The sequence below is a fragment of the Dasypus novemcinctus genome, chromosome 1 (assembly GCF_030445035.2).
Source record: "Dasypus novemcinctus isolate mDasNov1 chromosome 1, mDasNov1.1.hap2, whole genome shotgun sequence".
In the NCBI taxonomy this organism is placed as follows: domain Eukaryota; kingdom Metazoa; phylum Chordata; class Mammalia; order Cingulata; family Dasypodidae; genus Dasypus; species Dasypus novemcinctus.
In genome coordinates, this window is record NC_080673.1 from 145,357,232 (window position 1) to 145,383,771 (window position 26,540).

The window sequence follows — 26,540 nt, forward strand, 5'->3', positions numbered from 1 at the left end:
AGGACTTTGGTCAATTTAGAGTTTTAGACTCGTTCAGGAAGTATCTCTAAAATATTAAAAAAGAAAAACAAGACATCAAAATTAACTCATCCAGTTTACTCATATTAACTGATTGAATATTTGAATCAATACAGTGTTTAGAATTAGAAATTAAATATTGCTTTAATGGACCAAAAGGATATTGCCAATACAGAGACAGGTAAGAAGGATTGTTTGCAAGAAATGGCCCACTCACACTATTAAAACAAAAAGATTTAACAAAATATAACCACAGACACAGAGTTTTATTAAATAGTTGTAAAATAAATCTGCCGATTATCATGGTACTCATTTTAAACAAAGTGAAAAAATGGTGTGAAAAAGTCACAATTTAGCCATACCTGAAAAATCACTAACCATGTTAATAGTGATTATTAAAATATGTAATATTTAAATTTACTTTACATAAATTAATATGTCACTAACCTCATAAGAAAAACCATCTTCAGGAATTGCTTCTCATGATTTCTATGTTCAAACAAATAACAACACTAACCTCATAGATTACTGGTTATATATACCAGCATTCTTCAATTTAAAATAATAGTTTCCAACTCTCCAAAGAGAAAAATCAAATACCACTACTGAAATAGAAATACTAACGGAGGAATCTTTGGTGGTACCTGGGCTAAACATGACCGAATTGATTTAATTGTGGGGCAAAATACAAACAATGAAATTACTTCATTCTTACTCCCAAAAGACACCAAAATACACAGTCACCTCATTATTGTAAATTTCACTTAGAAACTTCCTAGAGTCAATAATTTATCCCTAAGTTGATTTTTCTGAAGAATCATAATGGTATCCCCTACCCATATTGTCACTAAGTGCTGAAGACGAGACATCCCAGTTTCCCCTTGGTTTATGTTCTTGTTTATTCATGTCAGACATATAATTACTCCAGGCTGGATTTTTCTACTGCTTTCTTAAAGATGCTCTTTCACTGATGTGACCTATACCTCTGAATCCTTGCTAGAATCCTGGCATTATAAGGGGCATCTAGAGCAGCACTCATTTTGGTTTAGAGTGTGAACGTATTATGTTCACCTGAGGCTACAGCCTGTCAGGCTTAATGAGGATTTTATTTAGTCTCAGTTAAAAGTGATTCATGAGTGAATGCCTTAAGCTGAAAAATACGTTCTGTAATATCAGGGAAACATTAATAAAAGCCAATATTCTATACTCATCAAGCAGTTTAGGGTAACAGTTAATCTTGAGGGTCTACAAATTCTAAAGTTCTTCCATGGAGAGTAATGTCTCAGGATGAGTATCACATAACTCTATATAATAACATTAATGTAAATGCGGTTGCCGTCACACATGCACTGCAAATCAGAAAGCTTGACATTTTAGAGTACTCAAACTTTTAAAAACATAGTAGTACTTCTCTATTACAAACAAAACCCATTTGAAGAGGCTGTTTTGAGTTTAAAAATTTGTTTTAGCCATTGAGGAAATACAATATTCACATTGCACCGTAACAAAATAAACTCATGATTTCATCTCAGGTTTTTATACAAGGAGCTACATAAACTCCTAATGAAAGTTAATTCTTCAATTGTCAAGCTAAGAAAAATTAGCTATTATCAGGAAGGCATCTGAAGAAGAAATACTGAAAAATGAAAGCATTATGGATCATGATATCTGATGAAACATAAATAATCTATGAATATAATAATAAATCAAATCTCTAGTTATCCTATAAGTTTTCATATATATGTACATATATAAAAAACGTTTTCTCTCTTGGCCTACATTTATTGTAGTTCCTCTTATTAACTTTTCTAATTATTTTACTATTGCCCCATTAATATAATTTATATTTATATTTATAAGGTATAGAAAAATGTTTAATTATTATTTAAAAATATGTATTCTTATAATTTTCAGATATAGATGTACAATTACAAATATTTTATTAGTGAAACCATCAATGTTTGATATCAACAGATAATATTGGTGATCATTTATGAGTAGGACATAAAGGTTAAATTTTATAATTATGAAAGTCCTTCTTTCACAGAAAGTTATCTTGAATCAAGGAAGATTTCATATGGTTATGTTTGCATAGATTAAATTAAAGAGATAAAGTGGGCATTATATCTATCTAGCTAATATATAGTGAAACATGTACATTGACCAAAATTACACAGTATATATTTAAATTATAAAAACACTAATTTTTTATGAATATGTAAGAAAATTTAAAGAGTGGCCATTTGTTGTAACATTAGAGAAATCTGTGAGTTCCAAATATCTTACTTAACCAAAACTGGGTCAAGAAAGTCTAATAAATGAGATAGTGTACATGAAGAAGTATGTAAACCATAGTGCTATAACAACATGTTTATAAGTGGTTTTTAGCATTCACTTTTCAAAATGATTTAATATTCTATTACTATTTCTATATCTAATGATATTTATAAATTAAGATCCTTTAAAATTAAAAAGAAAAAGTTTGACTTCATCTCTGGAATGTTATTTTTGTATAAGATACAATATAATATTGATCTTTTAAAGGCTAGCCACATATTGAAAGTAGGAGTTTTTAAATTATTATGAAAGAGTCACACATCATACAATCTATCCAAAGTGTACAATCAATATCACAGGCTCTCAGTATAATCACGGAACTGTGCATTTATCACCACTGACAATTTTAAAACATTTTCATTGCTCCAAACATAAAACAAAACAAAACATAATAAAAAAAGAAAAAACTTTTATTCCTTATACCCTCCTATTATTGACCCTTAGCATTGGTGAAATACTTTTGCTACAATTAATTTTAAAAATTACAGTATTATTGTTAGTTATGGTCGATAATGTGCATTAGTTGCCTTTTCCCATATACCTATTATTTTATTATTTTTTTTTAAATTTATTTTTTATTAATTTTTCTCCCGTTCCCTGCCGCAGTTGTCTATTCTCTGTGTCCATTTGCTTTGCATTCTTCTTTGTCCACTTGTATTCTTGTTAGTAGCACTGGGAATCTGTGTCGCTTTTTGTTGCATCATCTTGATGCATTAGCTCTCTGTGTGTGCGGCGCCACTCCTGAGTAGGCTGCACTTTTTTCGCATTGGGTGCCTCTCCTTATGGGGCACACTACTTGCATGTGGGGCTCCCCTATGCTGGGGACACCACTGCGTGGCACGATACTCCTTGCGTGCATCAGCACTGTGTGTGGGCCAGCTCATCACAAAGGTCAGGAGGACCTGGGTTTGAACCCTGGACCTCCCATGCGGTAGGTGGATGCTCTATCCATTGAGCCAAACCCACTTCTCCCACCCTATTATTAACACCTTGTCATAGTGATATAAAATTGTTATAGCTCATGAAAGAACATTCTTATATTGTGCTATGAGCCATACTATGTTATACAGTCCCATGTTTCATCCTTTTTGTTCCACGGACCCCTTTGCCAATCAGGTGAAAACCATGGACCCCTTCTCAGAATGTAGCAGCAGAAACCTTTATGACACTCAACTAGCATCGCATCTAACAACTACCATAATTTTGAAGTCTGGATGAGGGTAAGCAATTCTCTGAGATATGCAACAACTGTAATGTGATATGAAATGAACTACTGTAATTTATTGCATACATTCATAAGTGAAGGATATGCTAGATTTCAGTTAGAAGTCAGAGAAAATAAAGATAGTAACTTTATTTATTTTTCAATCCAAGCTCATGACCCCCTGAAATCTTTCTGTGGACCCCTAGTTAAGAACCCCTGTTCTGGTGAAACACACGACCTTAAACTTTCCTTTTCAACATTTCTATGCACAATTCAGCACTGTTAATTACCCACACAATAATGTGAAAGCAGGAGTTTAAAGGTTCTATTCTCTTTTTTTTTTTATGATGTAAGTCACTACGAGTCAAAATGAAATGAACTTTAATATTTGATCAAAAGATTATTGAGGAAAGTGGCTGTGGCTCAATCAGTTGGGCTCCCATCTACCATATGGGAGGTCCTGGGTTCACATTCCAGGGCCACCTTGTGAAGGCAGGTTCGCCCGCACACTGCAGGGAGAGCCACCAGCCTGGGCGCCATTGAGTGCCGCTGGCCTGCAAGCATCACAGAGAGCTGACTCAGCAAGGTGATGCAACAAAAAGGGAGATAAGCAAAAATGCAGAAGAGTGCACAGCAAATGGACACAGAGAGCAGAGAGCAAACAAGCTGCAAGGGGGTTGGCAGAAATATATAAATAAAAATAAATACAGACACAGAAGAATGCACAGCAAATGGACACAGGAACATATAGCAAGCAAAAAGCCACAAGGGGGAGGATAAAAAAAAAAAAGATTATTGAAAAACTTTCACAAAAAGAGTACTTTTTAGTAGTCATATTAAAATTGTCAATTCTAAAACACTATAGTTAAATAAAATAAAATAAAACAATAATAGAAATGTTTATCATGTGTTTTAACATAGTTTTATTATTGCTTAATTTTAATAGTAAGTATAATCTAAAGAATAAAAGTAGTACTCATACCTCCTATTAGAGATACTTAAAAACATAGAGTAAAGGATGGGAAAACACTGCATTAATAGGAAATAATAGGATCAAGTGCAGTCTATTTCACAAATATTCACAGGAAAAACATCATAATCTTATCAAAAACTAGGGATTAATTATAATGATAAAATTTTCATCAAGTGAGGAAAAAAATCTCCACACCAACATTAGTCAATTTTGAAATAAAGTATAAGCAGATGACACTGACAAATACTAGATAGAATTTCCAAAGAAATCACTTGGAATCTTAATTTTCACAAACACAACATGGTTCTGTTTTATTACTACTTCACAAAGTTAATGTACCTATTAAAAAAACTCACTAGAAAAACTGTAAAATATTATACATATGCAACACAAGTTATAGCTTTTATTTATTGTTATCATTATCCTTATTAACATTAGATATTTGTTTCAGGGTAGATTAATAATACTTCATTCTAAAGTGACTGAATCCATTTGAGAAAAACAATACAGGAGGAGAGATACACACACCAAAAACACATTCTTTGGTTGAGAGCAGAAAAGGAGAAAATAAGAGCTTAACTAAAAAAAATAGCTGTAAGTCATTTGTTGAATGCAAACCTCATTTCTTAGAAAATACTAAGATCAGCCCAAGATTTATAGTAACAAAGAGCTACCTCTGTATAACTCTTTAAAACTTGGACAGCGTGTTCACATCTATCCTACTTGTCACTTCATTTTGAGATATTACTAACTTCAATTTCATAGAGGAGGGAATCAGTACCAAAATGCTAAATGAATTCTCAGATTCTCAGTAATCAAATGGTAGTCACTGGACTCCACAACAGTGACCTGAAAATCATGATTCTGCTGCTTCGTGAGAAAATGAATCATTCATTTCATAGTCACTCTGGGACCATGATTTAATTCACCCTGATAGGTCCTCTGGAATACTCTTTGATGAGCTGATGAGGTAAAGACCAGCTATGAAATATCAGAGTGGCCCAGGATTCATTCAGTCATGTCTGGATAGGCATTCTGAAGTGGAATCTAAATCAACATTACATAACCAGGCCCTCTCAGTACAAATTGGCATACAATGATGCAAAAAAATTAATCTCTGAGCAGAAGGTAGATGGAGTAATAGGATGAATAGATAACAATTTATTTACACACTTTTGCAAAAGAAAAACATGCCATTTCAATTGAACCTACATATAAAATGCCAACCTAAGTATAGTTGATGTCTATTTGTCATGCTTATTTAGTAAACTTATGTAATTGTTGAATTCTATTATTTATTAATGCTGTTTAATTTTTTTAAAATGTCTTATAATGCTTGCCAGTGAAGATACACATAATCATAGGATTAGTAATAGAATATGAAATCATTTACCACTTACTCATTCCTATGTGGTTCATAGCAGTATAAGGCCAAAATTAGATAAGTTTGTGATAACGAAAAACTCTGTTAGGCAAAAAACATTCCTATTTTTGCTATTGCAACGTATATTTAAACAGAAATTACACTTACAGACATATCAACATTAAAGCCTTTATATCAGTCTCTTTCTGCTAAATTCAATAAAATGGAGTTTGTTTGTATTCACTTCTATTATCCAGATAAAAATTACAAGTCCATTATCTCATGCATAGTTACAATATAGATGAAAGACATAAAAATATGCCTTAAATATAATGATATATATTTTTAAAACTTCTCACATAATAGACATAAGGATAATGCTGGTTGGTTCCAAAGCACTAGTGGTCTAATATGTACCATTAAGATAATATAAGTAAAAACTTGTTGGTCTTCATGCACAGGGAAGGTAATCCACAGAAGTTCTCCATTAACAAAACTTTCAATCACATATTCCTACTATTATATAATGTGATGGTTTGAAACTGTATGTACCTGTATTAGTTTGCCAAAAGGGGTGCTGATGAAAGTACTAGAAAATGTGTTGGCTCTTATAAAGGGGATTTATTTGGGGTAAAAGCTTACAGTTCTAAGGTTGTGAAAAGTCCAGCTCAAGGCACACTAAGAGATGCTTTCTCACAAAAGTCAGCTGCTGTTCATCCTGGTGTGTTGCCATGTGGTGAAGCAAGAAGGTGGGTAATCTCTGCTGATGTTTCTGCCTTCCTGTGGGAGCCTAGAGCTGCCCCTCCTTAAATGAAACACAGCCTGAAGCACGGATCCACCAGTGTAACCTGGATGCTCACTAGTTAAAAGGTAACAGACCTCCCCAAAGTAAAGAATATACAAGTGGACCTACAAAGTTTAATCCCCACAAGGCTGTATACTCCCTTCCTGTGAACACATCACCAAACATCCCATTTAGGCACCTCGTGTAACTTTTGCACAAACTCTGTTCTCATACCCTAGGGAATGTCTTTGTCCTGATACCCCTTTTTCCCCTCCTTTTCTTACTTCTTTGCACAGTGCCAACATCATTCTTTGGCCACTGTTGAAAGTCTCTCCTGTTCATAAGTCCCAATAAAGCTCATGTCTAATCATTTGCTGATGCATTCTTTGGTCTTGCAGCTGCCTCAAATACTGCCCTTCAGGAGTTGGGTTGGAATACTTCCCCTCCAGGTATCCTCTTTCAGGCTCACATGTCCTGCTTTCTTCCCCATTTCAACTGCAAGCTGACATAGGGCTTGTTTCTTTTAGGGCTTCCTATATCAGTCATGGCTGTTCTTCTCTTCTCCACCAGGGTCTCAGCTGTTTGAGCCTTCTCTCCTGCACATGGAAGGATCAAAATTGACAGAGCTCTCTCTTAAGTGTGTGAGTCAGTGTCCATTTATATCAGACCCAGCAAGGGGGCAGGCACTCAACCTGAGTCACACCCACTGATGTAGTTGAATTAAAAGCCCTAAATCATTCTTAACAGATAATCTAATCAAAGGCCCTTCAACTGAATTTAATGCAATCAAAGAATATCTCACCCAGAGGAAGAATTTACAAACATAATCCTTCTCTTTTGGGGAATTATAAAATAGTCTCAAACTGCCACAGTACTCCCAGGAAAACATCGTCTTATATCTAATCCATTCCCATAGGTGTAAACCAGTTGCAAGTAGGAACCTTTCAAACAAAATTTAAGAAATATTATTTAAAATTAAAAAAAAAAAAGAAGAGAAAAAGGGAGCATAACAAGTTATGTAAACATTACTCCTAAAAAGTTTTTTTTTCAGGCATGTTTATCTCATCTAATTCCAACTGCTAACTTAGTTCCTCTAGTGTCAAAAAGATACAGTTGAATATAGATGAGTTTAATGATATAGCCAAAGTTTACTTGTTAATTTAAAAAAAAGGAAGAGGAAAAATGCTTAATTATATTCATATCTCACAAAACCATATCCCATATTCTTTCTTTTTACCTTTAGCATTACTATAGTACCAACTTTGCTCTTGCAACAAAAACATTACAATGTTGTTATTAACTATAGTCCATAAATTACACTAGCTATATTTTTCCCATGTATCACCACATTCTTAATACCCTGTAGTAGACGACTATTCCTGTATTTATATTATTAAGTATGACCTTTTGATGAGTTTACGTCAGTTAAGGTATGGCGCACCTCATTCAGATGGCCAATTACTGAAGGCCTTTGTATGAGAATGAAATTCAGACAAAGAGAAAGCCATGCAGCTGAAATCAACAAAATATGGAAGAGAAGAGAAAGACCAGTAGATGCCGCCATGTGGTAGAAGAGTCACGGATCCTGGCAGTAGACTTTGGGAAGAAAGCATTACCTTGATGATGCCTTGATTAGGACAAGAGCTCAAAAGTGTAAGCCTGTAACTCGATAAATTCTCATGGTTTAAGCTAAACCAATTTATGGTATCCTGCTTTGAGTAGCCTAGGAAACTAAAAGACATGCTAAAGTCAGTGTGTACAAATGAGCTATTCCTGGGAATGTTAAAGAATTTCTTTAATGAAGCTTCAACCGTAATATTATATAAAACTCCACTGAAACATATTGGCTTTTTAATGATAGGATATGATAGTGGAAAAAAAAAAAGTACAGATACTCTGTAAGTGTATTTTTATTAGTGAAATTAGTTATATGAATTTACATTAGCACTTACCAAATAGCATTTATACAAAAGCATGTGTGATGAAGAAATGCATATCCAATTAGGATACCCAGGAAGTTCACAGAATCTAACACATGACAAACCAGTGCTTGACTCATAAAAGAGGAAAGCCATATTTTCTAAGAAAAAAATATTTTAAAGAGATCTGTTAATGAAACAAGAAAAGATACTGCCTTCATATACATTAATGTTTAAAATCTCAAAATGGTTTAGGTAAGAAGGATAATTAGGAATTGTTCAGTTTTCCATCTCTTCCACAAGATAGTACTCTATTTCCCAGTGCCAGTCACTCTGAAACGTGATGACAATATTCAATTTGAATGTAAGAGTGAGAAAGGATAATGGGGAATATGCACATCATAAAGGGCCAGATCTCAAATGGTAAGAGAACTAAATTGTCAGGGTACAAAGAAATTCATCATCATTAAAAAATAAAAATCCCCTCATTCTTACGTTGTAGCTAAAAATCTTCCATTCATAAAGGAATTTTTGTTGACATAGTTTATTTACAACTTAAGTGGCAATTTAAGACCTGAGTAACAAAAGCAATAGTTTCCTAGTTTGTTATTTTTACTCTTGAGAAAATTCACTCCATATGGTAAATTAAAAGTATTGGAAGACCTTCCAGAGAAGAATGTAACAATGTAGGTAAACCAGGTTCTACTGATGTACAAAATTAGTCTTTATCCTTAAGTCTTCCATTTTTCCATACTCTTTAATGTCATTTCAGAGGCATTCCCTACATCAGCAAAATATAACTTGATGCAAGCAAATGGAAACATGACCAAAGTGAAGAATAAGGAAGAATATACAAACTACAGCATTGTATTAGTCTTCCTGTTGCTGTTACAAATTACATAAATGTAGTGGCTTTGAAACAACACAAATTTCCTCTCTTTTAGTTCTGGATGTCTGAATTTCAAAATGAGTCTTACAAGGACAAAATCAAGGAGTTGGCAGGTTTGGTTCATTCTGGAGGCTCTAGGCGAGAAACCAATTTCTTGCTTTTTCCAGCTTCTAGAACTGTCCTTATTCCATGGCTTGTAGACCTGCATCATATTGCCTTTTATCTTCCTGCTTTGTTAATCATCTTCCTCCTTCTTTGACCTTTTTGCTTCCTTCTTCAATACAATTACATGTAGGAACCACCTGGATAATCCAGGACCATCTCCCCATTTTAATATCTTTAACTTCATTACATAAATAAAGTCCTTTCTGCCATATAAGGTAACGTGCACAGGTGCTGGAGTTTAGGATGCCAATATCATTGGAGAGCTAAAATTCAGCCTATTACAGCTACTTAAGTTAAAAAGCTCACTGGAAACAATGGCTCCTGCAGTGGTCACCTTGAAGAACTCTTCTGGTTAGATGAATGCCACTGTAATAGAACATGGCTATTGTCTCCACAATGTATACTTTTATTAAAAAAGGCGTGGAGGTGCCTTTGGGACTTGGAGTTGCCCTGGACGGTGCTTCAGGGGCAATCACCGGACACTGTAAATCCACCCAGGGCCCACTGGATGGAATGGGGGAGAGTATGGGCCATGATGTGGACCATTGACCATGAGGTACAGAGATGCCCAGAGATGTACTTACCAAATGCAATGGATGTGTCATGATGATGGGAGTGAATGTTGCTGGGGGGGGGGGGGGGGGGGAGTGGTGGTGGTGGGGGGGTTGAATGGGACCTCATATTTTTTTTAATGTAATATTTTTACAAAATCAATAAAAAAAAATTTTTAAAAAGGCATAGATCCACTATTACATGAAACCCCTCAATACAAATAATAGAGTGCAACTTGTCTGAAAGACACTATACATATTTGCTTGTTTTGCTTTCATCACAATGGAATCATCAGCTCATGCAGCTTATTTGCTATAGATGTGGAAACTAAGATAGATTAACCAGACGAGTAAGTTAAACTTTTAAAATATTTTACATAAATTAGGATGTAGTTTTAAATTTGGATTGCATATTACCTCATAAGATGAGAAATATCAAATTTTGAGAAATGATTAATGAAACCCTATAGATTCATATTAAATTGAATTTGTTTTAATGTTATTTTACCATTATATAAACAAATGAAAAATTACTACTTTCTGTTTACAGACTGATACATATAATTTTATTTTGACAAAATACAGTTTAAAATACTTATTCTCTGTAGCACTTATAAAAGTATTATTTGCCTGTAAGCTAACATTTTTCAGTGGTAATCTTCAAAATGGAAACTTCTTCACATTCTCTTACTATAAAATATATTTTAAAATTTTGAACCTTGAGGGCTTATTCCTGGGAATTTCTAAAAATGACATTAATATTCTGAAAACACAGAAATATATTTGAAATGTAATCTTGCAGAGAAGTCCACATTTTCAAATATTCCACATATTCTCTGGGCAATTGCTGACAGAACAAATTACCATAATTATCATTTGACATTCAGTGAATATTATACAGTCCATTCCAGAAATAAAATTGTTAGCTATGTCACACACATAAGTACAATTCACAGAAACATGCATCTAAAATAAATCGACACATGCTTTTAAAATGAACGTGTTCACAACATTGTTTGGAAAAGCATTTCAGTCCTATACTAGCGATTTCTAAGCTGCAGTCTTAGAGCAGCTGAATAATATAAGAATGACTACATAGACTTATTAACAACTTTTCATTGAGAGTCAGGGCATTAATATCTGTATCTATTTTCATAACTACTTATGCTATTCTACTCTTTAAGTAAGAAACAGACTTAATCCATTATTCTTCATAAGACTGCTGCAAGACGTTCTTTTCTTCCCTAATCTACAAAAATGACCTATCTGCATGACTGGCCTAAGACAAGGGCTGTCATACTGAATCTTTCAGTTAAGCCTTTTTTCCTGTCAATAAGTGGTATTTCCAAATGAAATTGCTGGTATGAGAAAGACAAAGTAGAAAAAAATCAACCCTAGGGAAAGAGAATTGGGAAGAAGAGGGGACTTTACAAACATTAGGATATTAAACTCAGTTAACATGAAAGCCTATGAAAGGAAAAACATAAGATGAACTATGAAAAGTGCCTTTGGCTTCCTCATGTTTGCTTTTAACAAAGTGCTAAACAAAAAGCAAACGAAAAACTGTGCATGTGCATGTGCTTATACATGCATGCCTTCACATGTGTACTCAGCTGTTAGAAAAATAAAAAAAAGACTTGCAAAGCAAACATTCACAGCAGAGGGAAATGAAGTTTGGAGTCTCTAACTCTGTCCTCTTAGAATTTTAAAGAATACAGAAACAACATTTTCACATTATAAAAAAAAAATAATTTTATTTGTCTTCATGCTTTGTAAGTAAATACAACAGACAGCGCTGTGGCACAACAAACCATGAAAGAAAGCCCATAAGTGTCAGTCAGTGAAGACCAATAATTCTTATGGGTCCCTCTCTTCTTACATATTCCAGCTCTCACCCTGGCACCTGGACCAGTTGGCCTGGCTCTATTGTATTAAGGCCAGGCAGGACCTCTGATTGAGATATATCTGAAGCAAATATCCTATCTGCTTCAATTTATGGCATCAAAAGGAAGCAATAAATACAAGAGAAACATAATGATTTTTTAGTTTTGTTTTGCAGCAGAATGCTTTAGGCTGCAAAAACCAGAAAACATGAACAAAAGTGGTTTAAAACTAAGGGTTGTATCATCTCACATTAGAAATTGGAAGGTACACTGGTTCCATGTTAATTAATTCAGAGAATTAATAAGGTCAGAGCTGTGGCTGAGATTCTATGAAATAATCTTGGAGTTTGTTTTATGGTTTCAAGATGGTCACTGCTATTCCAGGTGTCACACGGAGATGAGTAGCAAAAGGATCAGAAAAGGAAAAGTCCAATTTGTCTTCTATTGTAAGAGTAAGGATTTTCTATCCATAAACCACAAAACATCGTGCTACTTAAACAACTTTGGCCAAAATGTGTACATATGTATGTCTAAAATACCACCAGGGGAATGAGGTCCACGTGCCTGGTGTGCCTAGTGAAGGTTCATCATCTTAGGGCCAGGGCCACATCCAGTTTCCTCAGAAGGACATGGTCGCTTAGAGGAGAGTGAACAAATCAGGTTTTTACTAGCAAGGAAGATGCAGGAAGGGGTGAGTATGAGTTTATGGTAGGCAAGCAATAAGTTCTAATTTACTATACTCGCAAGTTCCCTTTTCTAGTGAAAAGCACTAGCAGAGTTATTGAAAAAATCCAATTGGAATATACAGAACAATTTTTTAGACTTAAAGAATAATTATTTTATGTTGAAAGTATATTTTAGGAGGGATTTTAATGGATAAGGACTGGTTAAATACATTAAAAATGTATCCCTACTATGTGATGTAAGGAAGCCTTTAAAAATGAAGTAACTCTTCCTTTATGAACCTGAAAAATTATTCATATTTAAATTTGAGGTGAAAAGATTAAAAACATGTTTACAACTGAAAGAGCATGATACTCTTTCAGTACTATTTGCATTTACTACTTTGTATTCTGATAACACTTCACTCTTTAAAAATTTTATGTAATATCTATACACTGAAGTTTTGGTAAAAGTTATGTTCTGTAAACTTCCTCAAAAATTTCTCCTAAATTTACCACATATCTCTGTGCAGTAAAAGTATTTTCGCTATTGGGACGAGAAATAGGCTCTTTCCAGAGATAATGTACAAGTGTAGGTCACCCAGGAAGTCTGGCACTATGAGAACCTAGTTTGTCCCATTTTCAGAAAAGAATCAAATATTTCGACTTATATTTTTTAATTAAACATACAATTCTACTATAGACTAGCAATTATGGTTTTAGTATTTGTTGATTGAAAATAAGTATAATAGAAAATGACAATCTTTTAATTTTCAAAATGAAGTATATTGTACTCTTCACAATAGATTGGATACATATTCAAAAATTAAAATATAAGTTAGTGGATTTGGCTCAACTGATAGAGCATCAGCCTACCATATGGGAGGTCTAGGATTCAAACCCAGGGCCTCCTGACCCATATGGTGAGCTGGCCCATGCACAATGCTGATACATGCAAAAAGTGCCATGCCATGCAGAGGTGTCCCCCATGTAGGGGAGCCTCACAGGGGCGCAAGGAGTGGGCCCTGCAAGGAGAGCCGCTCTGCGCAAAAAAAGTGCAGCCTGCCCAGGAGTGGTGCAACACACATGGAGAGCTGACACAGCAAGATGATGTAACAAAAAAGAGACACAGATACCCAGTGCCGCTGAGAATGGACACAGAGAGCAGACAATGGGGGAGGGGGAGAAGGGGAGAGAAATAAATTTTTTAAAAATCTTAAAAAAAAATTAAAATATATGTATGTATATGCAGAGAATGTACTTAGGCTACTGACAAAGTGTGAAATGTTAAATAATTTTTGGAAACTTCAATAATCCACAACTAAGAGGTTAGAGATATAATTGGTGATAGAGAAAGAGTCCTGAAATTACATTCCATCTGTGGCAGTGTCCCACACTATTGTGGGAAACAGAATATGACACTTCATCTCTTAGGGCCTCATTATTTTTGTTTCTAATTATAATATGTGATTATTTTGAGATTTAAAAGCAATAACATATCAGACAAGACAAAACAGAATCGAGAAAAGTATAGATATTCAATAGATATTAAATAGCTTCTGAATCTAAGATATATGGCAATCAATTTTTGAAAAAAGTAAAATATAAAAAAAGATCACAACAAATTAAATAAGTTGTCTGAAAACACAAAACAAAAAAGAAAGCCCCAAATATGGGAAATGGATGTGGCTCAACCAACTGGGCTCCCACCTACCATATGGGAGGTCCAGAGTTTGATGCCCAGGGCCTCCTGGTGAGGGCAAGCTGGCCCACACGGCGAACTGGCCCACACAGAGTGCTGGCCCACACAGAGTGCCGGCCCACACAGGAATGCAGCTCCACACAGGAGTGCCGCCCTGCGTGGGAATGCTGCCCCGTGCAGGAAAGCTGCCTTGCATAGGAGTGCCGGCTGATACAGAGAACTGCTGCAGCAAGATGACACAACTAGAGACACAGAGGAGAGAAAATAAGGAGATGTACCAGAACAGCGAGCAGAGGTGGCACAAGAGAGTAATCACCTCTCTCCCACTGTGGTAGGTCCCAGGATCAGTTCTGAGAGCCACCTAATGAGAATACAAGCAGAAACAGAAGAACACACAGTGAATGGACATAGAAAGCAGACAACAGGAGGAACGGGGGGAACAGGGAGGAGGGGTTGAAATAAATAAAAATAAATCTTTTTTTTTTTTTTTTAAAGACCCAAATATATTGGCCTTTTACAAGCCTTTAATTTAGAATTCCAAGCAAAATAAAACAACGTCTCAGGCAAGAAGTACATGATTCAGCATCAAAAGCTCACCAAGGTTCACTTTTCATCAACCCTTAAGCACTATAAAATTCACTTATAATGAAGACTCACACTGTATTTCTAGCCACTAAAATTATTCCTATTATATGATGATCTTTATTTTAGTATATCATCATATTGCATTCACAAACAACTTAGTTAAAATACTTGGTTAAAAGAGACAAAAACAGGAAACCATTCAGTTTGGGGGAACTATACCATACTTCAAAACCATCTCTAAATATAAACAATACTTTTGGCCTGAAGATAGATAATGATTAAGAAACATCTATTCATTTTTAGTAGTTAAGGGAATGGAATGTATGTTGATATAGTCAGAGAAAGTAAGATTAAAATTACATATGGGAAGTGGACTTGGTCCAGTAGAAGGGTGTCTGCCTACCACATAGGAGGTCCATGGCTCAAACCCTGGCCCTCCTTGACCCATATGGAGCTGGCCTATACGCAGTGCTGATGCACACAAGGAGTGCCCTGTCATGCAGGGGTGTCCCCCATGTAGGGAAGCCACGCACAAGGAGTGTGCCCATAAGGAGAGCTGCCCAGTGCAAAAGAAAGTGCAGCCTGCCCAAGAATGGTGCCACACACACGGAGAGCTGACCCAACGAGATGACGCAACAAAAAGAAACACAGATTCCCGGTGCCGCTGATAAGGATAGAAACGGTCACAGAAGAACACACAGCAAATGGACACAGAGAGCAGACAATTGGGGGGAGGGGGAGAAGGGAAGAGAAATAAATAAAAAATAAATCTTTAAAAAAAATTACATACATGCTTCACTTTAAGAAAAAGATTCTGAATTAGAAGACCATTTTCAAAGTAAAAATTGCACAAACAAATCCCTTTTTCCTTCTAGATTCTATCATACTCACGTGTAAAATGGGGGCTGTAACCTTTAGTCCCTTACTGAAAAGAAATATTAGAAAAAGTGGGGGAGGTATAAATATTTTAGAATTACAAAGTATTGAAACTTCAGTAGAAGACTCATTGAGGTACAAAAATAGAAAAACATATAAAGCCTCCCACATTTATCAAAAACGTCATCCTACCATAACCTGAAATTTGAGATTCCAACTTCTCTAACACAATACCTGGCATTTTGAAAGGTGTTCAACAAATTCATTCAACAGTTACTATTCCTTGTCTATGTGCCATTTACTATCCTATGTTCTAGCGATACAATAGTACACAAAAAAGGCATATCTCTCCCCTCACAGAATTCACATTCTCATGGAAAGGATAACAATTAATGCATAAATGCAACATATAGGATACGGAATATTAATAATGCTTTAGAAAAAAATGAAGCCAGTTGGGTATAGATAGCCACATTCATATCTGGAGCAGAGGAATCCAAGCAGGAACAACAGTAAATTCAAAGGACATACCGGAGTCCCAGGAGCAGAATAAGCTGGTAGTTAAGAAGATGGTGTGGTAACCTGGGGGGAAACCAGGTTGGTCCTTGTAGGAACCTTTAAGTCCTTTTAAAGAGATTATTGCAATAACCCAAAAGAGAAGATTATGGTGTGCAGCCCTGTGTAACAGGGTAGGTAGTGAGGGGAGATTGAATTCTGGATATATTTTGAAAGGAGATTCAACAGAATTTGTCAAGTGACTGCTGGTGTGGAGAAAGACTGGAGTCAAAATACACATAAAAGTATACGTGTGTTTGTGTGTGTATACATACATACAACTTCAAAGTGGGCTGTTATGAAAATAAAATGCAAACATGCATAAAGATCAAGAAACTAAAAAACAAGGCCTCTGATGAGCCTAAGTAGTCATTTGAACATGAACTAGTTTCCACTAAACACTGATTCTGCTTGAGAGAGGCACACACCCATGTATTTTTAGACACTTGGGTAAATTAAAATCAATGTAACATCCTTCATCCCATTGAAAATGCTCATGATAGTATACTGTCTTTTGGTGTGTCAGATAGTGAGGGGCTGTGGGAAAGGGCTGAGGCTTAAGGCAGATGGGCAAACATTTTTTTCCTCTGATATTTTTGCTGCTTCCTTTCAATTTCTGAGAATTCACTTCTCCCCTGCCTGTATATGCTAAATTCACTCTCCTACCTGTATTCCCTGTTTAGGAAACTGTATCATCCATGAAGAATCTTAAACCAGAAACCCAAGTGCTCCCTTCCTTCCAGCATCCAAACAGCCCCACACACTGCTCTTCCTCATTTCTGGTGGATCTCTTCCTACCAGCTTCACTACCGCTACTTTTATTCAACTTTTCTCATAAACTCATAAACCTCACTCGATTTTTATGACCCTTCATTTCCTCCAAAGTAAAGACCAAACTTCTTAGCATGACATTACAGGCTCTTCATAAATAGCCTCTACTTTCTGATTAAATTGAGTGCCTGGGGGTTCTAGAATGGGAAATGTAAAATGTAAAATATAAATACATGAGAGCGAACCTGTAAGCTATTACTTCTTTCATTTATATTTTACAGATAAGCAAGAAAAAATTCAGTAATGTTCCAAAGAAAATTGGACAAACAATGAGGATGCTGGGAAAAGAAGTTTCTAATTGAGGATATTTCTACTTCCTTTCTCTCTCTAGTAATAAAAAATGAAAAGCAGATTATTAGATATAATGTGACATTATCAAACCTTGTAATCTTTTGCATCACAAAAACTGTTTTTTAAACAGTGAACAATGATATATTCATTTAGACATGTATAAAAACCTACCACTGTCTGGTTCTGGAGAACCTTAAGATAGAACATACTCTAAAAAGCTCAAATTCTATTAGAGGAGATAGACACATGAACGTGTTATTAACATACAATGGATTAAAAGCAATGATAGATATTTTAATGCACAGCAATGTGAAACTATAGATAAGGGTCACTTAACCTGGATAGACTGAGGGTTATCAGGGCAGGTTTCTTGGAGGTGGTGACACAGAGATTCAATCTTTAAGTTATAAGTGTCAGTCAGCAACATGAGATTAATGAGAGTAGAGAAGGCTGATGGCTGATGAAAAGACAACATGTAATGAAACAGCATGGCAATGTAGTAATCTGAAAGCCACTTGGTGTTCTCAGAGTGAAAGACAGGCTAACAAGAGAAGAGGTTAGAGAGGTGAATAGAGGCTCAAATATAGAAGATTTGTATAACATGTTAATAAAATGTCATAGTTAACATGATCACTCATTCTGCATTCAGCACTGTGCAAAGTGCTCTATATACATTATCCTGTATAATCTTCACAGTGACTTTAGTAGAAGTGTATAAATGTGTAAGTGAGAAAATTGAGGTGAAGAGAAATTATAATATTTACCTAAAGGTTATCCAGCTACTTATTAAATGAGTCTAGACTTGATCAAGTTAGTTATGTGTAATTACTGAATATTTTATAAACAAGGCAGTAATTTGGTCTCATTGCTTTTGAGATAGATTGATCTGTTATTTTCATAGAAAATGAATTGGTAGGTACAAACATGAAGGCATAGGGAACTCATAAAAGAGATGGAAAAAATGGGTGGAGTCAAGAAATATTTAAAATGTGAAACTGGCAGGTGTTTGTAATTAATTGAATGTCAGGAGTTAAAGTGCAAGTGGAGAGAGCAGATGAAGCTCAAGCTGTTCGGTGCTTGCTTTCCACATGAGAGGTCCAGAGTTCTGTTCCCAGTGTCTCCTAAAGAAGACAAGCTGATGTAGCAAGGAGCAGACACCGCCACACACAGACACAGCAACCAACAGACACTGCAACCAGCAGATGATGTAAGCAGCAGATGACGAAACTAGCAGATGACACAGCCAGTGGGGAGTGGAAGTGGCTCAAGCAGTTGGGCATTCGCCTCCCATGAGGGAGGTCCCAGTTTTGGTACCAGTGCCTCCTAGAGAAGATGACCAGACACAGCAAGCAGACAATGAGCAGACAGACAAGAGAGCAATCTCAGGGGGAGGGGAATGAATTAAATTAAAAAATAAATAAATCTTTTTAAAAACCACAGGTAACTCAGGACCCAGTATACAGAACAAGACTCACATAAATAAATCCCTGAAATAGAAAAACCAAATGACTAATAAACTCACACTGGTTTTTTTTAAAAAAATGCAGGTGGAGCAGGTATAGCTCAGTGATTGAGCGTGTGTTTCACAAGTACGAAATTCCAGGTTCAATTCCCCCGTACCACAAAAAAAAGAAAAAAAGAAAAAAAGAGAAACCAATGCCAAGGAGGACTGTGGCTTTAGAAAATGAATGTCAAGTGACAAAACACACTGAGATAGAGAATATAAAATTTAGCAGGAGTTATGTTGAAACTACATTAGGAAAATGACAAATCAAGTAGTGGCTTCATGTTGATGTTTACTTAATAGGAGCTCTGAATGGCTGCTGGTAAATCTCCAGCATCCTTCAGTATGTACCAATCTTATACGATGCGGTGCTGTAATGTGGAATAGTGGCAGATGGCAGAAGTCCACTAAACAGACTCATACCTCATCCTCTCCAATGTTCATTGTCCCCAGAGATTTACATATAATTCTAAGAACTCATATGTCAAAAGAAATAATCATTCTTTGGTTTAAAAACAGATACATTTGAAACATTCAGCCTTTTCCAACACAATACATACATGTTTCTATAATGGGATTTTGCTGTTGTTTTTTGTTATTTTCTCCAAAGAAAATCATTTTTAAAATTAATCATAAAAACCCAGATCTCTCAGAAAATCCAATATAAGAAATACTAGTCAGTCTCCTATAATATTAGACAACCCAGTTGCTTGGCTTTTTTGTTAAATATTATTTACCCCATCTCTTAAAGAATGGGTCTCAAGAGAGAGCAATATCTACATAAATAAAATTCCAGAACTGTCAGATGTTCATTTCAGTTACATTATATTTTTGAACATATGCAATTATGAATAAACACATATTTACCTAAGGTATATATGTATGTCTATATATTGTAGCTCTTGAGGGACCTGAAGTTAGAGTGTGTTGCAAAGATGACAGACAGTCCCTTCCCTTGAGGCAGGGAAGAGGGTGGCTGTTTCCTTTCACTGCATTCCCTATAGTTTAATTATAGAGTGATACTTGCGTCAGCTTGAGGGAAAGTCACTCTCATGGCTTCTCAGCTGGAAGCAAGTTATATAAAAATGATGAAAAGAAAATGGAGAATTCAAAAGGGAAGTTTAAGAATGGACAGAAGAGAAAAATAAATCACATATGCTTTTTACTGGCTATCACAAGCATTTGAACCCACTTGATAAACATATTTTACAAAAAAAAAGTATCAAAAAGTAGACATCTGGGAAGAGTGCGCATACTGAAGGATGTGTTTGCTGCTTTTACAAGAAGGAAAGAATACTGGGGGACTGCTATTAATAGAATGGCAATTTAGAAATGTGGTAGAAGTTTAGCAAAGAGGGAAGTGACAGATGCTAAAAATTAAGCAGTTTAAATGACTAAATGGACAACTGAAATGTCTAAATGGACATGAGCAAGTAGTTAATTGGCAAGCATGATGGCACATGCTGAGGAGGCAGAGAAAAAGCCAAGAAATTTAGTTTTAACTCTGTAAATCATACCTTGGTCTTTCTGTCAGTGGTGGTACCCTTTAGGAATGTGGCATGCAGTGACTTTCCTTGCCAATATTTATGAAATGGTAAGGCACAACCATGAAATACCTTTTTCTGACATGAATTCTACCGGGGAAGAAGATAATTTACTTGTATAGTCATTTTTATATGCAGTTTTAAATTTCAAATTCTAAAATATTGAGATATCAGTCCCAATAGATCTTCACCCTAATCTTCAAGGATTTCTTGAGTACACTGAATGCAGCAATGATAAAATTGTCACAGAATACCACTATTGTATATTTCCACATACAAAAAAATGAACCTTCATTGCATGTTCTTTCACTCAGAAAAACAATGAATCATAGTAATCTTTTAGGGACTTTTATGATGCTGTGTTATAGTTATACATATAAGTACTATAACCAAAATACAGCACTAAAGAACATTTATGAAATCTGTACCATTTTCTACAAAAAAATGAAAACTGTGTCTCATCAGAACAATGAATATCCTTTTGGAAATACAAAGTGAGAATTCAGTGCTTTAGTTCAATCTCAAAAACATGTGATGAAGAAAATGCATCCAAAACCAGTGGGGGAAACCAAACAAATGGGACTAAGTCAACCACCAATCCTGAATTTCAACACTGCAGGGAAGCAGGTATTCTTTCTTAACATAAGTGAATAAAATATATTCCAAATACATCTAATAATCTCAGATTTCAAAGAAAAATGTGTTTTTTTCCTCAAAATGTAAAATGATATTATATTTATATTATTTGATTTAAATTCAAATCAACTGCATACTTCAGCGATTGATAAGAAAAGTAAAATAAATATTATTTAGGACCTTCACTCATGTTGTGGTCTAATTTGCCATTTTACACAGTCACATAAGATTCAGCACATAAAAATCACTGCTAAAGAAAGATGAAGGCCTCAACTCCTACAGACCCCACAATCCCCTCTGGGGCCAAAATGCTAAATAGGAAAGAAAGACATTGATACAACAGTCACCCAAATTTGGGTCGAATGTCTCTTAATTTAAAAATGTATTAGTTCTTTTTACTAGTTTTCTTTATTTTTTTTACTTATTTATTTTAGTTAATACTGACTTGATTCAAGGATAAGCCTAAGGAAACACATTAATAGAAAATAAAATCATTAAGAATTTGCTAATGAAGTTATGATGTATATACTTTTGCTCTTATTATAATACTTTTCAAATACATAATTTTGCAATGCTTTCTAAATTGCATGACAGCAGTGGGGAAACATTCTTGCATAATGGTTAAAAATATGCTTAGAAATTAGGCAAGCCTGAGGATGAATGCTTGATCAGCCAATAATCAGCTATTATGGTATGAACAAGTTACTTAACCTCATTAAGCGTCTAATTCCTTGTATGTATAATGGGGATAATAATTGTACCATATTTCAAAGGGTTCTTGTATGGATTAAGAGAGACAAATCATATGGTATGTGTAGGTATAATGCTGGTCACATAGAAGACTCTATTAGAAATAAATAGTGCTGATAACAACCACATCAAAAATTGTAATGAGGACGCAACTCATTTAGAAAGGTTATGATTCCCAAAGATCTTCCTCAAAACATGGTTTCTGCTCTATTTCTCTACATATACTTTCATATGCATTGGTTAAATAAAGTTTTCTTTAAAAGTAGACCAAAGTCTTAAGAATATGTAATAAAAGTTTCATAATCATTTTTACTTCAGACAATAATAGAAATAGAATTCTAAGAAGTATAAAATTAGTACAATCATTTAAATATTTAGATTTTCAAGTCAGTACCTATCCTATAGCATAATAACATACTAACAATTTTATATATTTAGATGGGAGTAATGAAATCTCACCCCTAGATAATAATCAGCAAGGAGAATAAAATTTAATACAAAAATCATGTTACATATGTATCATACAGAGATTTTTGGGAAAAGTTTGGTGTAAAAATAGAGTTCAGAACTATTTTTTTCATAATGAAGAAAACCATGTTCATTACAAAAATTATGGCATTTTCATAAATAGGGATATAAAAGAAAAATAAGTTTTTCTGGAAGTTTCAAATGTATAATTTATCCAATTACACAGAGGTACATAAAATGAGAAATTCAAAATTCTACTAAAAACAATTATAGGGAATTTCTGTGAAGATGGTATATAAGAGAGACACATACTTCCCCTAGAAAAATACCTAAAGGACAGGGAGAAAGGCCCGGAAAAAATTGTTCCAGGAATTAGGACACCAGGGAAAGGGAGGGTGGGCATTGCCCAGAAGATAAAAGGGCAAAGGGAAAAAGAATATTGATAGGCAAACTGTGAGTAAAACTTGCAGCTGCAGCTGCTGGTGCCCATCACTCCCCACACCCTTGGAGCAGACAACTTTGAATTCTCTTGCCACTGGCTGGTGGCTACAGACATAGGGGGCCACAGGTGTACACCTCCCCAAGAAAGGGGTGAGAGAGGGTTGCAACCTATAGCTGATTCAGCCTTTGGTCAATAAACTTTTACTGCAGCAAAAAACTAACAGCCATACTAAAAAAAAAAGGAAGAAATGGTCCAAGCAAAGAAATATATCAAAGCCCCAGATGAGATAGGTTTTGAGACAACTAATCAAGGAGTTCATAAAAATCTCCTAAAACAAATCAACAAGTTGAAAGACAATAATGCTAAAGAGTTAAAAGATGTCAAAAGACACTCGGTGAGAAAAAGAATAATTTGAACACCTGAATAGAAAGATAACATGGAGTATGGGAATGAAAGACAACAATCCCAGGGTCCACAGGATAGAGGAATAGAGTATGGATTAGAGTGGACTTACTGATATTCTACTATGGAACTATTGTGATTAGTAATGGGAGAAATTGTAGAATTGATGTGGAGAAAGTGGCCACAGTAGCTGCTGATGGTAAGGAGAGGGAAGAAGAGATATGATATGGGGGCATTTTCAGGACTTGGAGTTCCTGGGTGGTGCTGCAGGGACAGAGGCTGGACATTGTGTTTCCTGCCATGGCCCACTGGGTGGACTGGGGGAGAGTGTAGACTACAATTCAGACCACTGTCCATGTGGTGCAGCAGTGCTCCAAAATGTATTCACCAGGTGCAGTGACTACGCCATGATGATGGAAGAGATTGTTGATGTGGGAGGAGTGGAGTGAGGGGGGTGGGGGGTATATGGGGACCTCATATTTTTTTAATGTAACATTTAAAAGAAAATAAAGAAGAAAAAAACACATTAGAGATATACAAAAGCAGAGTTGAAATGAAAGAATAAGTGATGCATAAGACAAAACAGCTGAAATTGAAGACAGAGAAGAAGAAAGAGGAAAGAGTGGAAAAAAATTTGATCAGGGACCAAGGGAATTGAATGATAAAATAAAGTACAACAACATATGTGTCATAGGAGTTCCAGAAGGAGAAGAGAATGGAAAAGGGCTGAAAGAGTATTTCAGGAATAATGGCTGAAGATTTCCCAACTCTCATGAAAGAAATAAATTTACATGTTCAAGAAGCACAGAGTATCCCAACCAGAAAAAATCCGAATAAAACTACTCTAAGACACACTACTCAGAATGCCAAGTGCAAAAGATAAAGAGTAAATTCTGACAGCAGCAAGAGAGAAGCAAGCCATTACATATAAGGGACAGCCAGTAAGCCTTAGTGTGGATTTCTCATGAGAAGCCATGGAGGTGAGAAGATGGTTATATTATATAATTAGCATACTGAAAGAGAAAAATTGCCAGCCAAGAATTCTTTATCTGGCAAAACTGTCCTTCAAATATGAAGATGACTTTAAAATATTCACAAATAAACAGAAACTAAGAGAGTTTGAAAAAAAAAAAAAGAATCTGCCTGTACAGAATGTATTAAAGGGAGCCTTATAGCCCCAAAGAAAAAGACAGAAGAGAGAGGATTGGAGGAGAGTTTAGAAGGCAAGAATAGAAGAAAGGATGAACAAAAGAGCAAAAAACACAAATGAAAATAAGATATGACAAAATCCAAAGAATAAAATGGTCAAAGTGAATAATGCATTGACAGTAATACCATTGAATGTGAATGGATTAAACTCCCCAATCAAAACATACAGGTAGACAGAATAGATTAAAAACCATGAGCCATCCATATGCTGCCTACACAAGACTCACCTTAGAACCAGGGATACAAACCGGCTGAGAATAAAAGGTTAGAAAAAGATACTTCACACAAACAGTAACCAAAAAAGAGCAGAGATAGGTATACTAATATCGAACAAAACAGACTTTAAATGTAAATAAGTTGTAAAAGATATAGAAGGCAATTGTTTATTAATAAAAAGGACAACCCAGCATTAAGAAATAATACTCATAAATATCTATGCACCTAACCAGGGTACCCCAGAATACATGGGGCAAACTTTGACAAAACTGAAGGAAGAGGGAAGGAGATGTGGCTCAAGTGATTGAGCTCAAGCCTACCATAAAGGAGGTCCCAAGTTTCATTCCCAGAGCCTCCTGGAGAAGGCGAGCTGGTGCAATGGGTGGACATGATAAGCTGATGCAACAAGATGATGCAACAAAGAGACACAAAGAGGAAAGACATTGAGAGACACAACAAACCAGGGAGCTGAGGTGGCAATAACATATTATAAACATATATTAACATATATGTAACATATTACAAAGCTATAGTGCTCAAAAAAGCATGGTACTAGCAAAAATATAGACATTGTTCAGTGGAATAGAATTCAGAGTCCAGAAATAAACCCTCACCTCAACAGCCAACTGGTTTTTTAAAAACCTACCAAGTCCATATTACCTGGAAAAAAACAGTCTCTTCAACAAATGAAGCTGGGAGAACTGGGTATCTATAACCAAAAGAATGAAAGAAGATCCCTATCTCACTCCCTATACAAGAATCAACACAAAAAAAATTAAAGACATAAACATAAAATCCAGAAACATAAAAGTACAGAAGATAATGGAGGGAAACAACTTGAAGATCTTGTGGTAGGTGGTAATTTTTTGGATCATACAAACAAAGCACAAGCAATAAGAGAAAAAATAAATAAATGATATCTCCTCAAAATTAACAATTTTGTACCTCAAATGACTTTGTCAAAAGGATGAAAAGGCAGCTAACTCAATGGGAGAAAATATTTGGAAATCATATATCCAATAAGGGTTTAATACTCATGATATATAAAAAGATGCTCCAACTCAACAATAAAAAGACAAATGATCCAATTAAAAAATGGGCAAATGACTTGAATAGACATTTGTCCAAAGAACTACAAATGGTAAAAAAAAAAAAAAAAAAAAAAAAACACACATGAAAAAGTTTTTACCATCATAGCAATCAGAGAAATGCAAATATAAGCTACAATGAGATATCACTTCAAGCCTATTAGAAGGCCACTATTAAAGTCAGGAAACTACCAGCATTCAAGAGGATGTGGAGAGATAAGGACGCTTATTCACTGTTGGTGGGAATGTAGAATGGTACAGCCACTGTGGAGGACTGTTTGGCAGTTCCTAATAATTGAATATAGATTTGCCACATGACCCTGCAATACCACAACTAGGTATATATCCAGAAGAACTGAGAGCAGTGACACGAACAGACATCTGCATACTGATGTTCATAGTGGTGTTATTCACAATTGTAAAAAAATGAAATCAACCCAGGTGTCCATCAACTGATGTATGGATAAACATTGTGATATACACACTTTGCTTCTGTAAGAAGAAATGAAGTCAAGAAGCATATGACAATATGGTTGAACCTGAAAGACATTATGGTGAAGCAAGCCAGACACAAAAGGACAAATACTGTATAATTGTGCTAGTATGAACTATATATGTATTGTGTAACTCATGGAATTAGTAATTAGAATATAGGTCACCAGAAAATAGAATGAGACTAGAGAACAGAAAGCT

General features: G+C 35.2%; 1 protein-coding gene across 50 annotated transcripts in view; it reads right to left on the minus strand.

Moving 5' to 3' along the window:
* The window catches only part of ADGRL3 (adhesion G protein-coupled receptor L3), an 845,015-nt gene that overhangs the window by 382,958 nt on the left and 435,517 nt on the right, over positions 1–26,540 (minus strand). The gene's annotated exons all lie outside the window — the stretch shown is intronic.